Below are 15463 nucleotides of genomic sequence, written 5' to 3'. Positions count from 1 at the left end.
CTGTTATCTGATGAAATTTGCTAATGGTACATGTGGGTCTGTAACTACTGTTACGTGTGCCACCCACGGCAGGCCCGTTTCCGGGCTCACTCACCCCCGACTGCCAGCCTCTGCCCATGGTTTGAACTCCCTCGCAGCTGTCGACAGCCGCTTTCTCTCCCGAGCTTCCTCAGTCGTCCTCATTTCCTCGGCTGGCCTCCCCGCGGATCACGCGGGGAGACACCACCATCTGGCACCACGCCACCCCCTAAGTATATAAGGCCGGTGTTGTGGGTCCCGGCCGCGCTTACCCGCGGTCAGACCCCCCTACCTCCTCCACGTTGCCGGCACAGGGTCTCCATCGTGGCGGGCAGCAGCGCATGGGCCGTGGTGCTACTGCATCTGGACGTCGGGGAACAGCGTCGGGAGAGACGCGGCGAGTTCCGCCTCTTAAAGGTGCCGCGACACCGAAACCAGGCCGGCCCCGGAAGATGACATCATCAGCCAGGGAGATTTAAACTCCCTCTGAGGTATGGAAGATGCCTTTGCAACAGGTTCCAGTGCTTGTCTGCTGTTCTTCTGGCTCTCCTGTTTTCTGGCTTTATTCGGATTGGCTTTGGACCTTGCTACTCACCGCATGCCTTGGACCTTTGCCTGGATTTGGATTTCGTTGCACTCTGCCTGCCTCAACCCTTGCCTGGAACTCGGACTGTGCTTGTTGCCGCCTGCCTCGACCCTTGCCTAGAACTCGGACTGTGTTTGTTGCCGCCTGCCTCAACCCTTGCTTGGAACTCGGACTGTGTCGCTCGCCACCTTCCTGGAAACTCCTTGCCGGATTGTGCTGCAGAACCTTCCACCTTCCGGAGACGAGCACACCTGGACGCTACAGGTGGGTGTCATCCCTCGTCCCGGTCCAAGGATCCACTATTATAACAGATTGAAAAGGCCATGGATCCGGTGGATTTGACTGGTCTCCAGGCTATCCCAGGCCTAGCCCAACAGCTTATGCAGCAACGACAACAACAGCAACAACAACAGCAGAGTCTGGAGGCGTTAACTGCCACCGTGGAACACCTGGTCCGTCGTCTCGATTCTGCTCATGGAGCCGAGGCGGCTGCTCCTGCACCAACAATTCCAAGTACCTCTTCTTCGGTTTCCCACATGCCTACACCTCCTCGCTTTTCTGGAGAAGCAAAACAGTGTCGAGGTTTCCTGAACCAATGTTTCATCAGATTTTCCTTGCAAGGGCAACAATTTCCTGCTGACCAGATGAAGACATCTTTCATCATTTCTTTGCTGGATGGGAAAGCCATGGCCTGGGTCTCTCCCATCTGGGAACGGGGGGATCCCATTCTGAGCGATCTATCCAGATTCGTCCAGACCTTCTGTCAGGTGTTTGATGAGCCGGGACGGCTATCTACGGCTTCTTCTGAACTCCTCAACCTGCGACAAGGTTCCCGTACTCTGGCTGACTTTGCAGTCGACTTTCGTACCCTAGCCTCCGAACTAGGATGGCGTCCGGACTATCTACAGGGCATATTCCTAGAAGGGTTGTCACCCCGCATCAAAAACAAACTCACAGGCCGGGAGATTCCGGAGGATCTGGACGCTCTCATCGACTTGGCAGGCCGTATCGACTGACAATTGCAACAGTGCGCAAAGGAAGCAAGACCACCCCGGTGAATGGTTTCCCTGGCTCCTACCTTCTCTCGACCTTTGGTTACTCATACCACTACCGAGGCACCAACAGAAAACAGGGAGGAACCCATGCAGTTAGGAAGAAGTCGGTTGACTGCTGAGGAGAAGCAACACCGGAGAAGGATGGGACTTTGCTTATATTGCGGGAACAAGGGACACCTCTTGGCCCAATGCCTGGAGCGCCCGGGAAACTATCGAACCTAGGTGTTTTCGAGGAGCAGACCCTAGGGAGTAACCTGGCTCCTCACTTTATCGTTCCAGTTACGCAGCAGTGTGGTCAAGGATCCCTCACCATTCAGGCTCTGGTTGATTCTGGGGCTGGAGGGAACTTTATCTTGGCTGAATTGGTCCATCAGCTACAACTCCCGATACTTCCTCGCAAGACGTCATTATTCATCTCTTCTATCCAAGGGGAGAATCTTCCCGGTCGTGTCACATCCTGCACGGCTCCCATAACTGTCCAGACCAGGATCCTCCACCATGAAGAGATATCCTTTTTTATTTTGGAGAAATCTGTTCACCCAGTGGTACTGGGTCTTCCCTGGTTACAAAGACATTCTCCTACTATTGACTGGAAGACTCTCCAAATTATTGCCTGGGTTTCAGACTGCTTTGGGACTTGTCTCCAACGGAAACCTCAACCAGTGATGCTGGTAACTACCACTAAGTTTCCAGTACCTCCACAATACGCTGAGTTCATGGACGTCTTCTCTAAATAGAAAGCTGAAATCCTTCCAATCCACCGAAAGTTCGACTGCGCCATTAACTTACTTCCTAATACCAGCCTGCCCAGGGGGTGGGTTTACCCCCTCTCCGGTCCAGAATCACAGGCTATGTCCCAGTATATAAAGGAAAACTTTGAACGGGGGTTCATCTGCCCCTCTACATCTCCAGCAGGGGCAGGATTTTTCTTCGTTCCGAAAAAAGACGGGTCTTTAAAACCTTGCAGCGACTACAGAGGACTCAAAGCAATCACTCGCAAGGATCAATACCCCCTTCCATTAATACCCGAACTACTCGATCAATTGCACGGAGCCAGAATCTTCTCCAAACTTGATTTACGTGGTGCCTATAACCTGGTCCAAATTAAGCCCGGAGATGAGTGGAAGACCGCGTTCAATACCCGTGATGGCCACTATGAATACCTTGTTATGCCATTCGGCCTATGTAATGCGCCTGCGGTATTCTAGAACTTAATGAATGAGGTATTCCGGGACATGTTGTATAAACAAGTGATCATTTATCTGGATGATATATTTATCTATTCAAAAGACCTGGCTACTTATCGCAAGGACGTCAGACATGTGCTACAACGACTAAGAGAGAACCAGTTATTCGTTAAACTAGAAAAATGTCTTTTCGAGAGACAATCCATACCCTTTTTGGGATTCATTGTTTCTACCACGGGGTTCCAAATGGACCCAGATAAGGTGGCTAGTATTCGGGATTGGCCACAACCAGTGGGACTTCGAGCGATACAGCGATTTCTTGGCTTTGCCAATTTTTACCGGAACTTTATTCCACACTACTCTCATAATGTAGCCCCGATTACTGCCCTAACCAAGAAGGGAGCTGACCCCAGGAAGTGGCCTTGTGAAGCCGTACAAGCATTTGAAAGACTCAAGACTGCCTTCCTACAAAAACCTTGCCTTCATCTCCCGGATCCCACTCGGCCATTTATAGTGGAGGTAGACGCCTCCGAAGTAGCGGTTGGAGCAGTCCTCAGCCAACACTCGGATCGAGGCATCTTATTCCCCTGCTCTTACTTCTCCCAAACATTTTCTCCCACTGAGAAGAATTATGGAATAGGCGATAAGGAGTTGTTGGCCATCAAGATGGCCTTCGAAGAGTGGAGACAATGGTTAGAAGGGGCACAACACATTATATACCGACCATAAGAATTTAGAATATCTCAATAGAGCTCAATGCCTTAACTCCCGCCAAGCCCGCTGGTCATTATTCTTTAGTCATTTTGACTTTGTGCTACGATATCGTCCAGCTACTAAGAATATTCGAGCAGATGCGCTTTCCAGATCATATGAGATAGAGGACACACAAGAAACTCTCAACTATATTATAGACCCAGCCAAGTTGATTCTTGCCACCACCGAGACTGCACCACCAGGGAAGACGGTGGTACCCCTTCGACTTCACCCCAAAGTACTTTCCTGGGCACATGATTCCCTCACCGCAGGTCATCCCGGGAGAGTACGTACACTAGAACTGTTATCTCTCTATTACTGGTAGCCTCATATGAAGGGGGATGTGTGGGCCTACGTCGCCTCTTGCCCAAAGTGTGCCCATCAAAAACCTTTACCCGGTCGACCCTGGGGCCTCCTCCAGCCCCTTCCGCCTCCTCAAGAACCCTGGACCCATATATCCACGGACTTTGTAGTAGATCTTCCTCTGTCATGCGGGAATCAGGTAATATGGGTTGTAGTCGACCGATTCTCTAAGATGGTACACTTTGTACCTCTGCCCAAGTTACCATCTGCCCCTGAATTGGCTAACCTGTTCTCTCTACATATTTTCCGTCTCCATGGGCTTCTTCTTCACATAACCTCTGATAGAGGATACTGGAGCTCGCTATGCAGGAAATTTGGCATACAATTGGATTTTACCACAGCGTTTCACCCTCAAGTGAATGGACAGGCAGAACGTGTCAATAGAGGGTTGAAGATGTTTTTACGCCTCTTCGTGAACCATCGCCAAGATGATTGGGCCACTCTCCTGCCCTGGGCCGAATTCTCACATAATTCCCATGTACACTCGGCCACTGGACAGTCTCCGTTTCAAATCGTTTTTGGCAAACAACCACGGCCTCCCCTACCCCTGCCTCTTACAGTCGCCTCTCCAGTGGCCCAACTTTCGGCACAATGGCTCCATGAACTCTGGGAGGTCACTAATGCTCGTCTTCTCCATGCGGCCGAGACTGCAAAATGGATGTCCGACAAGCATCGTCGACCTGCTCCGCAGTTCAATGCGGGAGACCGGGTTTGGCTCTGCACCTGTCATTTGCACCTCCAGGTCCCTTCCATGCGACTCGCTCCCAGATACATTGGACCATTTTTCATCAGTAAACGTCTGGGGCCTGTAACTTATTGGTTGCGACTTCCCACCAGTCTTCGCATTCATAATTCCTTCCACGTCTCCTTGCTAAAGCCTTTGATCTCCTCTTCGTTCCATGATACTCCACTCCAGTCTCCTGCCGTCGAGTCCGATGAGGATCCCATCTATCAAGAACTGGAGATTCTGGACATTCACCGTAACCAAAGGCGGTGGGAGTATCTGATTGCTTGGGAGGGGTTTGGTCCAGAGGAGAACTCCTGGGAACCATCGGCGAATATCTTGGATAAATCTTTACTTCACCATTTTCATCTTATGCATCCTAACAAGCCGGGTCCTTCCAAGAGGGGGTGTAAGAGGGGGGGTACTGTTATGGGTCCTGGCTGCATTTACCCGCAGTCAGATGCCCCTATCTCCTCCACGTTGCCGGCACAGGGTCTCCATCGTGGCGGGCAGCAGTGCACGGGCCGCGGCGCTACTGCTTCTGGACGTTGGGGAACAGCGTTGGGAGAGACGCAGCGAGTTACGCCTCTTAAAGGAGCCGCGACGCCGAAACCAGGCCAGCCCCGGAAGATGACATCATCAGCCAGGGAGATTTAAACTCCCTCTGAGGTATGGAAGACATCTTTGCAACAGGTTCCAGTGCTTGTCTGCTGTTCTTCTGGCTCTCCTGTTTTCTGGCTTGATTCGGATTGGATTTGGACCTTGCTACTCACCGCCTGCCTTGGACCTTTGCCTGGATTTGGATTTCGTTGCTCGCTGCCTGCCTTGACCCTTGCCTGGAACTCGGACTGTGTTTTTTGCCGCCTGCCTCGACCCTTGCCTGGAACTCGGACTGTGTTTGTTGCCGCCTGCCTCGACCCTTGCCTGAAACCCGGACTGTGTTTGTTGCCACCTGCCTCGACCCTTGCCTGTAACTCGGACTGTGTTTGTTGCCACCTGCCTCGACCCTTGCCTGGAACTCGGACTGTGTTTGTTGCCGCCTGCCTCGACCCTTGCTTGAAACTCGGACTGTGTCGCTCGCCACCTTCCTGGGGACTCCTTGCCGGATTGTGCTACAGAACCTTCCACCTTCCAGAGACGAGCACACCTGGGCGCTACAGGTGGGTGTCATCCCTCGTCCCGGTCCAAGGATCCACTAACAGCTAGGGATGTGCATCCGTTTTCCACGTATTTGGAATCCGCAACTTATTTTTTCCTATCTGTTAAATACGTGGGGAGGCGAAACGCATCGCGACCCCCCACGTATTTAACAGATATCTGTTTTATTCGGCCTCCTAAATAAACATTTAAACCCCCCACCCTCCTGACCCCCCCAAGTCTTACCAAAACTCCCTGGTAGTCCAGCGGAGAATCCAGAAGCCATCGCTGCACTCGTTTGCTGGTTTCATCATGGCACCAATAGCCTGTGTCACAGGGGCTACCAGTGCCATTGGTCAGCCCCTGTCACATGGTCACCGGCGCCATCTTGTGCTCCTACCATGTGACATGTGAAATGGCTGACCAATGGCACCGGTAGCCCCTGTGACTTAGTATGGGCAAAGGCTATCGGCGCCATTTTGAGTCCTGGCATTGGATGGCAGGTCGCTCTGGGACCCCCGTTGGACCCACAGGGACTTTTGGCCAGCTTGGGGGGCCTCCTGACCCCCACAAGACTTGCAAAAAGTCCAGCAGGGTTCCGGGAGCGACCTCCTTCACGCCGGCCGTCCAATGCCAATACTCAAAATGGCACCACCAAGGAGTTTTGGTAAGTCTTGGGGGGGGTCAGGAAGGTGGGGGGTTGTAGTTAATTTTAATTTTAGCTGGGACACTAATTTAACTCGCCGTAGTAACGTATTTACAGATCGACAACCTATGGAATTCTCCATACTTCTGCATGAAACGGAATTGACCCCCCACAAATACGTATCACGAATGCAACGAAAACTTTTTGGCTGCACATCCCTAATAATAGCCGGGCCCAGTCAGTGTTTCCTTGCCTTGGCAACAGGTCTCCACATTTTTCATGTGCTTGTTGCTAGTACCTGATCCTGTCTCTGTTCCTGGTTCCTGATCCTTTCTCCATTCTTGGTTCCTGTTCCGGTCCTTGTTCCTGGTTCCTACACTTGTCCCCAATCCTTGCTTCCACATCTCGTATTGACTTCTGGCTTGACCCATGCTTTGCCTGACCACGTCTCGTATTGACTTCTGGCATGACTCCTGCTTCGCCTGACCATTCTCGGACTGTCTCCTAGTTTGACCTTTGCTCGTCTGACCACCGGTTCTTGTCCACCGCCTGTCCAGACTACAGCTTGCTCTCTGATGTTTCCTCTGGTTCTACCCTGGACTTGGTTTTACAGGCTTCGGCCTTCTTTTACTTGGGCACCACCTGTCCTCTCCTGTACTCTATTGGTGCCCGGGCCTCGTCTGGACTCATCCTTGTCTGCCTGCTAAACTGCTGGCCCCTGGCTGAACCTACCATCATACTCAAGGAGTCCTCGGAAGGAGGCCCACCTAAGACCAGCTGGCTCCAGCACCCAAGGGCTCAACCTGCGGGGAATGAGGGCTGGTATTGGTGAAGCTCCTGCTGACCTCTGTTGTTCAGCCAGCTCTGCCTTCCGATGGTGGGGACCCATAGGGCTTGCCCTGCGGATAGCATCAACCCCACCTCGGGCCAAAGGTCCACCTCTGGCGTAACACTACTTCTGTCTCTGCTCAGGCTGTTATTAGAGATGTGAGAATGGACAGGGATAGAATCCTTGCATTGGTCACGAATGACTTCTGTCTCTCCTCAGGCTGTTATCAGAGGAGTGAGAATGGACAGGAGGATAGAATACTTTCACATTTCAGTAATGATGTCCATCTCGCCTCAAGGTGTTGTTAGAGGAATGAGAATGGACTGGGGGTAGAAATCTTACATGTATCAGTAATAACTTCTGTCTCTCCTCAGGCTGTTATTAAAGGTGTGAGAATTGAAAGGGGGTAGAATCCATATATGTAGCAGTAATGAATTCTGTTTCTCTTCAGGCTATTATTAGAAATGTGAGAATGGACAAAGGCTAAAATCCTTATGTGTACCAGAATTACTTCTGTCTCTTCTCAGGCTGTTAATAGAGATGTGGGAATGGACAGTGGATATAATATTTACAGGTGTCAGTAATGACTTCTGTCTGTCCTCAAGCTTTTATTAGAGGAGCGAGAATTGGCTGGGAGGTAGAATCCTTACTGTTGCATCGGAGGTGGACACTTGGGCTGAGGTGGGGTTGATGCCCACTCCACCATCAGCAGGTGGAGTGGGCTGAAGATAGAGGCTTTACCTATACCAGCCCTCGTTCCCCTCGGGTTGAGCCTTTGGGTGCCGGGGCCGGCAGGACTTAAATGGGCCTCAAGGTTAGAGAATAGCGAGAAGTGGTTCAGCCCAGAGACAGCAGCCGGTAGATGGCGTAGTCCTACCCTGGACTGGATTCGGTACAGGAACTCAGGCGCCAAAGGAACAACAAGTAACTGGAGGCACTGTGACGGGGTCACTATACAGCCCGGGGGGTAGACCAAAACCTCAGGAACAAAAACTCCCCGGAACTAAAAACCCCAGGGAAGGGGGAAGAAAAACCCGGCGACAGTGAGAGTTACGCTGGTTCCTTCCCCTGTAACCATAGAGAAAGAAACAGACACAGGTGTGGGAGAAAAGGGTGGAGATCCAGAAGCCAATCCATAGCTGCAGGGGGACAGCATACCAGAGGGTGAGGCCCTAGGAACCAATCCCTTGCTACTGGAGGAGGAGTCTACAGGATATAAAAAGGACTCCCTAACAGAGCTGTCTCAGTCTCCTGCCGGGGAAGGACCTTGCTATCAGTTTGCTCTGGAAGACTTTGACTCTGGATGTCCCCGCTACCGTGTGAAGAAGGATGGCAACAGTGACCACAAAGAAGGTGAGCTCGGGGATATAAGAGCTTCTGTTTGTTTGGATTTTCCTACTTTAAGGACACCTTACCAGGAAAACTGCCAAGTGGGTGCTTGTTCCCCTGGAGAAAGGGTTGATATCCCAGATGTACAGCGGGAGGTGGCAGTTAGGCCCATTGGGGCCAGACTTTGACTTTGGAGAACTGATTGAGAGAAGTTTGTTTTGTGCTGGATGTCAAAGAGGACTGGAAAGACTAAGCAAGAGGCTTAAATTTCACTTTTGAAGCCAGTGTCTGCTGGCTGGCTCAGTAGGGAGGGCACCTGCCTTCCAATCAAACCCTGCCGGGGGACCTGTGGGGAAAAACTATAAGTAATTGATATTTGAGTTTTTAAGTGACCAGAAAAAGCCCCTTCTCCAAGATTGTACCCTGGAGAGGGTGAGGTTTGGAGTCTATCGGCCAGAGGAGGTGTGACAGGTGCTCAAGCAAAGGAAGGCCTAAGCCTTGTAAGTCCACGGCCAGAGGATAGGCAAGAGGAGGCGTCACTGACAGGCTAGGGTCAGAGCCATTGGCACGTGGAAGTCGTGGCAAGCAGTGTAGAACTCTGGTCACCGAAAGGTCTCTAGCTAGTCAATCAAGGCAATGGTCAGGGCATGGAGATGGAAGACATAGACAAGAGTAGCTGAGGTCTGGGGTTGGAGATAGACTGAAGAGTAGTCAGGCATAGCAGAGTCAAAACCCAGAGAGTTGGTCCAACATGGAGACAGGAATCAGAAACACGAGGTAGAGAGGATTCTCTATCAGCAACGAGTACTCGGAGTACAAGGAGACCTGTTGCAAAGGCAACGTTATGGAGCGAGGCCTGAGCTTTTATACGCTGAAGAGTCTGACATCAGCATCTGGGGCCACGGCCAGGTTCCCACCGCGAGCCCTTTAAAAGAACTAGTAATGTGCGTGCACCTAGGGAGGGGTGCGGCGCTGATGGCAGTGTCTCTCCACGGGCCATGCGGAGAAACCTGAAGAGCAAGGACATCTTGGCTGGCAACACTGGGGACCATGGCAGAGCCAGAGGCGACCTGAGGTCGGAGCTGGTGGCCCACTACCACCAGCAAAGAGGAATCAGGAGCTGGAGTCCGCATGAGAAGGTGAGAGGGCCGCACCGCGGGTCTGCCACGGGCGGCATGCGTAACACTTACATCTAACATTAATTACTTCTATCTGTCCTCAGGTTGTTATTAGAGGAGTGAGAATGGACAGGGGGTAGAGTTCTTATATGGGTCAGTAATGACTCCTGTCTCTCCTCAGGCTGTTATCAGAGGAGTGAGAATGGACAGGGGGTAGAGTTCTTATATGGGTCAGTAATTACTCCTGTCTCTCCTCAGGCGGTTATCAGAGGAGTGAGAATGAGCAGGGGTTAGAGTTCTTATATGGGTCAATAATGACTCCTGTCTCTCCTCAGGCTGTTATCAGAGGAGTGAGAATGGACAGGGGGTAGAGTTCTTATATGGGTCAGTAATGACTCCTGTCTCTCCTCAGGCTGTTATCAGAGGAGTGAGATTGGACAGGGAGTAGGATCCTTCCATGGGTTAGTAATGACTTCTGTGTCTCCTCAGTCTGTTATCAGAGGAGTGAGATTGGACAGGGAGTAGGATCCTTCCATGGGTTAGTAATGACTTCTGTGTCTCCTCAGTCTGTTATCAGAGGAGTGAGATTGGACAGGGAGTAGGATCCTTACATGGGTCAGTAATGACTTCTGTCTCTCTTCAGGTGGTTATTAAAGGTGTGAGAATGGACAGGGGGTAGAGTTCTTATATGGGTCAGTAATGACTCCTGTGTCTCTTCAGGCTATTATTAGAGGTGTGAGATTGGACAGGGGGGTAGAGTTCTTATACGGGTCAGTAATGACTCCTGTCTCTCCTCAGGTTGTTATCATGGTAGAGGTGTGTGTGGAAGTACAATTCTTAGCAGGTATCAGGAATTATTTGTTTCTCATTTATAGACTGTCATGGTGAGTTGGGAGTTCTGAGAAGTGATGGGCTTAGAATGAGGTTAAGGAAAGCAAGAAAATAAGTTAGTGAAATCCCTCTAATAGGGGAAGAGTATCTGATGCTTACTTTTCAGCCAAGATCAGTCTACCATTGAGGAGAAGGTGTAGTGGATGTGGTTCAGAGGCAAAGGCTGTGTTTACCCCTCTGATTGATCCCCGCTTGAGGTAACTTGTGAACTCACAGCTTGGGATTAAGGAGGGTTTCTCACAAAAGTATCTTCAGACCAGGGCTGGTACTTCCATGAGCCATGGCAAAATACTGCCAGCATGATATCCGAGGCTGTAAATGAGTAAATACCACCAAAGAAGGGAGCACTGTGGGGGTCACGGGGGATTCAGCAAAGGTTTGCTTGCTTCGGACAAACTTATTTACCCAAAAATAAGGAGAGCAGCAGGCAGAGCTAAAAATCTTAAAACCACTTATTTCATGGGGTACAGAAGCCTCTTACAGCATGAGGAGCTGGCTTGGCAATGCTCATTTCCATAGGCAAGAAGCTCCACAATGATGTGCATTCTTCCTGAGTCAGAACGAAATTCAGCAATCATCACCCACAGAATTCCTCTCAATAATGAGATTCCCAAAGGAAAGGGGTGGCTGTCACCAGATGATTCTCAAGAGTTGAGCAACATTCTCCTGCCTAGCATGACTAAGACCCACTGTACTGCAAAGACCGCATGCCCTCCCGGGGAAACCTCTCCACTCAACTCTCTGCAGCACGAATCTCCCAGGGAACAGTAACGCTTCCAACTCTCCCAGGGAACAGTAACAGTCCCCACTCTCTCAAGGAACAGTAACACTCCCAACTCTCCCAGGGAACAGTAACATCCCCAATCTCCTCTCTGCAGCAGAACTCTCCCAGGGAACAGTAACGCTCCCAACTCTCCAAGGGAACAGTAACGCTCCCAACTCTCCCGGGGAACAGTAAAGCTCTCCACTCTCCTCTCCCAGGGAACAGTAGCGCTCCCCTCTCTCCTTTCTGCAGCAGAACTTTCCCAGGGAACAGTAAAGCTCCCAACTCTCCCAGGGAACAGTAACGCTCCCAACTCTCCCAAGGGACAGTAATGCTCCCAACTCTCCCAGAGAACAGTAACGACCCCACTCTCCTCTCTGCAGCAGAACTCTCCCAGGGAACAGTAACACTCCCCAATCTCCCAAGAAACAGTAACATCCCCACTCTCCTCTCTGCAGCAGGAATCTCCCAGGGAACAGTAATGCTCTCCTCTCTCCTCTCTGCAGGTGGAATCTCCAAGGGAACAGTAACGCTCCCCACTCTCCTCTCTGCAGCAGAACTTCCCAGGGAACAGTAATGCTCCCAGCTCTCCTAGAGAACAGTAACGCGCTCAACTCTCCCAGGGAACACTAATGCTCTCAACTCTCCCAGGGACCAGTAACGCTCCCAACTCTCACAAGGAACAGTAATGTTCCTTGTGAGAGTTCCGCAAGTATCTGACTTCCACAAGTATCTTGCCTACGCCTTGTATATTCCTGTAAATAGTCCGTTGCAGTTTTATTTATTGCTTTAATTCCACCACCTCCTGCTCTTTGTATACTCCTCCTTGTTCGCCCTCCCTGTTCATTGTAATTTCTGCCTTTAAAGTTACATTGTAAACCGGTATGATGTATGCATACTAATACCGGTATATAAAAGTTTTTAAATAAATAAATAAATAATGCTCCCAACTCTCCTAGGGAACAGTAACATCCCCACTATCCTCTCTGAAGCAGGAATCTCCCAGGGAACAGTAATGTCCCCATTCTCCTATCTTCAGCAGAATGTTCCCAGATAACAGTAATGCTCCCAAATCTCCCAAGGAACAGTAACGCTCCCAACTTTCCTAGGGAACAGTAATGCTCCTCACTCTCCTCTCTGCAGCAGGAATCTCCCAGAGAACAGTAAAGCACCCCCCCTCTTCTCTGCAGCAGGAATCTCCCCGGGAACAGTAACGCTCCCCACTCTCCTCTCTGCAGCAGGAATCTCCCAGGGAACAGTAAAGCTCTCTACTCTCCCAGGGAACAGGAACGCTCCCAACTCTCCCAGGGAACGGTAACGTCCTCACTCTCCTCTCTGCAGCAGGAATCTCCCAGGGAACAGTAACGTCCTCACTCTCCTATCTTCAGCAGAATGTTCCCAGGGAACAGTAATGCTCCCAAATCTCCCAAGGAACAGTAACGCTCCCAACTTTCCTAGGGAACAGTAACATCCCCACTCTCCTCTCTGACGCAGGAATCTCCCAGGGAACAGTAACGCTCCCCACTCTCCTCTTTGCAGCAGGAATCTCCCAGGGAACAGTAACGCTCCCCCTCTCCTCTCTGCAGCAGGAAACTCCCAGGGAACAGTAATGCTCCCCACTATCCTCTATGCAGCAGGAATCTCCCAGGGAACAGTAACGCTCCTCACTCTCCTCTCTGCAGCAGGAATCTCCCAGAGAACAGTAAAGCACCCCCCCTCTTCTCTGCAGCAGGAATCTCCCCGGGAACAGTAACGCTCCCCACTCTCCTCTCTGCAGCAGGAATCTCCCAGGGAACAGTAAAGCTCTCTACTCTCCCAGGGAACAGGAACGCTCCCAACTCTCCCAGGGAACAGTAACGTCCTCACTCTCCTCTCTGCAGCAGGAATCTCCCAGGGAACAGTAATGTCCCCACTCTCCTATCTTCAGCAGAATGTTCCCAGGGAACAGTAATGCTCCCAAATCTCCCAAGGAACAGTAACGCTCCCAACTTTCCTAGGGAACAGTAACATCCCCACTCTCCTCTCTGAAGCAGGAATCTCCCAGGGAACAGTAACGCTCCCCACTCTCCTCTCTGCAGCAGGAATCTCCCAGGGAACAGTAACGCTCCCCCTCTCCTCTCTGCAGCAGGAAACTCCCAGGGAACAGTAATGCTCCCCACTATCCTCTATGCAGCAGGAATCTCCCAGGGAACAGTAGCGCTCCTCACTCTCCTGTCTGCAGCAGGAATCTCCCAGAGAACAGTAAAGCACCCCCCCTCCTCTCTGCAGCAGGAATCTCCCAGGGAACAGTAAAGCTCTCTACTCTCCCAGGGAACAGGAACGCTCCCAACTCTCCCAGGGAACAGTAACGTCCTCACTCTCCTCTCTGCAGCAGGAATCTCCCAGGGAACAGTAACTCTCCCCTCTCTCCTCTCTGCAGCAGATCTCTCCCAGGGAACAGTAACGCTCCCTTCTCTCCTCTCTGCAGCAGAACTCTCCCAGGGAACAGTAACGCTCCCCACTCTCCTCTCTGCAGCAGGAATCTCCCAGGGAACAGTAAAGCTCTCTACTCTCCCAGGGAACAGTAACGCTCCCAACTCTCCCAGGGAACAGTAACGTCCCCACTCTCCTCTCTGCAGCAGGAAACTCCCAGGGAACAGTAATGCTCCCCCCTCTCCTCTCTGCAGCAGGAAACTCCCAGGGAACAGTAATGCTCCCCCCCTCTCCTCTCTGCAGCAGGAATCTCCCAGGGAACAATAAAGCTCTCCCCTCTCCTCTCTGCAGCACGAATATCCCAGGGAACAGATCTGCTGCAGAGAGGGATGGGCTCCACCTTAACCAGGGTGGAACCAGACTGCTGGCGCTAACCTTTAAAAAGGAGATAGAGCAGCTTTTAGACTAGAACAAAGGGGAAAGCCGACAGTCGCTCAGCAGCGCATGGTTCGGAGAGATGTATCTTTAAAGGATACTAATGATGCATTAGAATTAGGGCATCCCGACAGTGAGGTTCCAATAATAAGAAAAGTAGTCCAAGTGCCTGTAACTAAAAACTCACCTGAGCTAAAAAATTCTAACTTATCCCTATCAATTAAAAAGCAGAATAAAAATACAAACAAAAAACAAACTTTGAAATGTTTGTATGCTAATGCCAGAAGTCTAAGAAGTAAGATGGGAGAATTAGAATGTATAGCAGTAAATGATGACATAGACTTAATTGGCATCTCAGAGACATGGTGGAAAGAGGATAACCAATGGGACAGTGCTATACTGGGGTACAAATTATATCGCAATCACAGAGAGGAGCACTCGGGAGGAGGTGTGACGCTTTATGTCCGGGATTGCATAGAGTCCAACAGGATAAACATCCTGCATGAGACTAAATACAAAATTGAATCTTTATGGGTAGAAATCCCTTGTGTGTCAGGGAAGACTATAGTGATAGGGGTATACTACCGTCCACCTGGTCAAGATGGTGAGATGGACAGTGAAATGCTAAGAGAAATTAGGGAAGCTAACCAAATTGATAGTGTGGTAATAATGGGAGACTTCAATTACCCCAATATAGACTGGGTAAATGTATCATCGGGTCACGCTAGAGAGATAACGTTCCTGGATGGAATAAATGATAGCTTTATGGAGCAATTGGTTCAGGAACTGACGAGAGAGGGAACAATTTTAGATCTAATTCTCAGTGGAGCACAGGACTTGGTGAGAGAGGTAACGGTGGTGGGGCCGCTTGGCAATAGTGATCATAATATGATCAAATTTGATTTAATGACTGGAAAAGGAACAGTGTGCAAATCCAAGGCTCTCGTGCTAACCTTTCAAAAGGGAAACTTTGATAAAATGAGAAAAATTGTTAGAAAAAAACTGAAAGGAGCAGCTACAAAAGTAAAAAATGTCCAAGAGGCGTGGTCATTGTTAAAAAATACCATTCTAGAAGCACAGTCCAGAATTATTCCACACATTAAGAAAGGTGGAAAGAAGGCAAAACGATTACCGGCATGGTTAAAAGGGGAGGTGAAAGAAGCTATTTTAGCCAAAAGATCTTCATTCAAAAATTGGAAGAAGGATCCAACAGAAGA

The sequence above is a fragment of the Rhinatrema bivittatum genome, chromosome 1 (assembly GCF_901001135.1).
Source record: "Rhinatrema bivittatum chromosome 1, aRhiBiv1.1, whole genome shotgun sequence".
NCBI lineage: Eukaryota > Metazoa > Chordata > Amphibia > Gymnophiona > Rhinatrematidae > Rhinatrema > Rhinatrema bivittatum.
Note: the sequence above shows the minus strand (reverse complement) of the source record.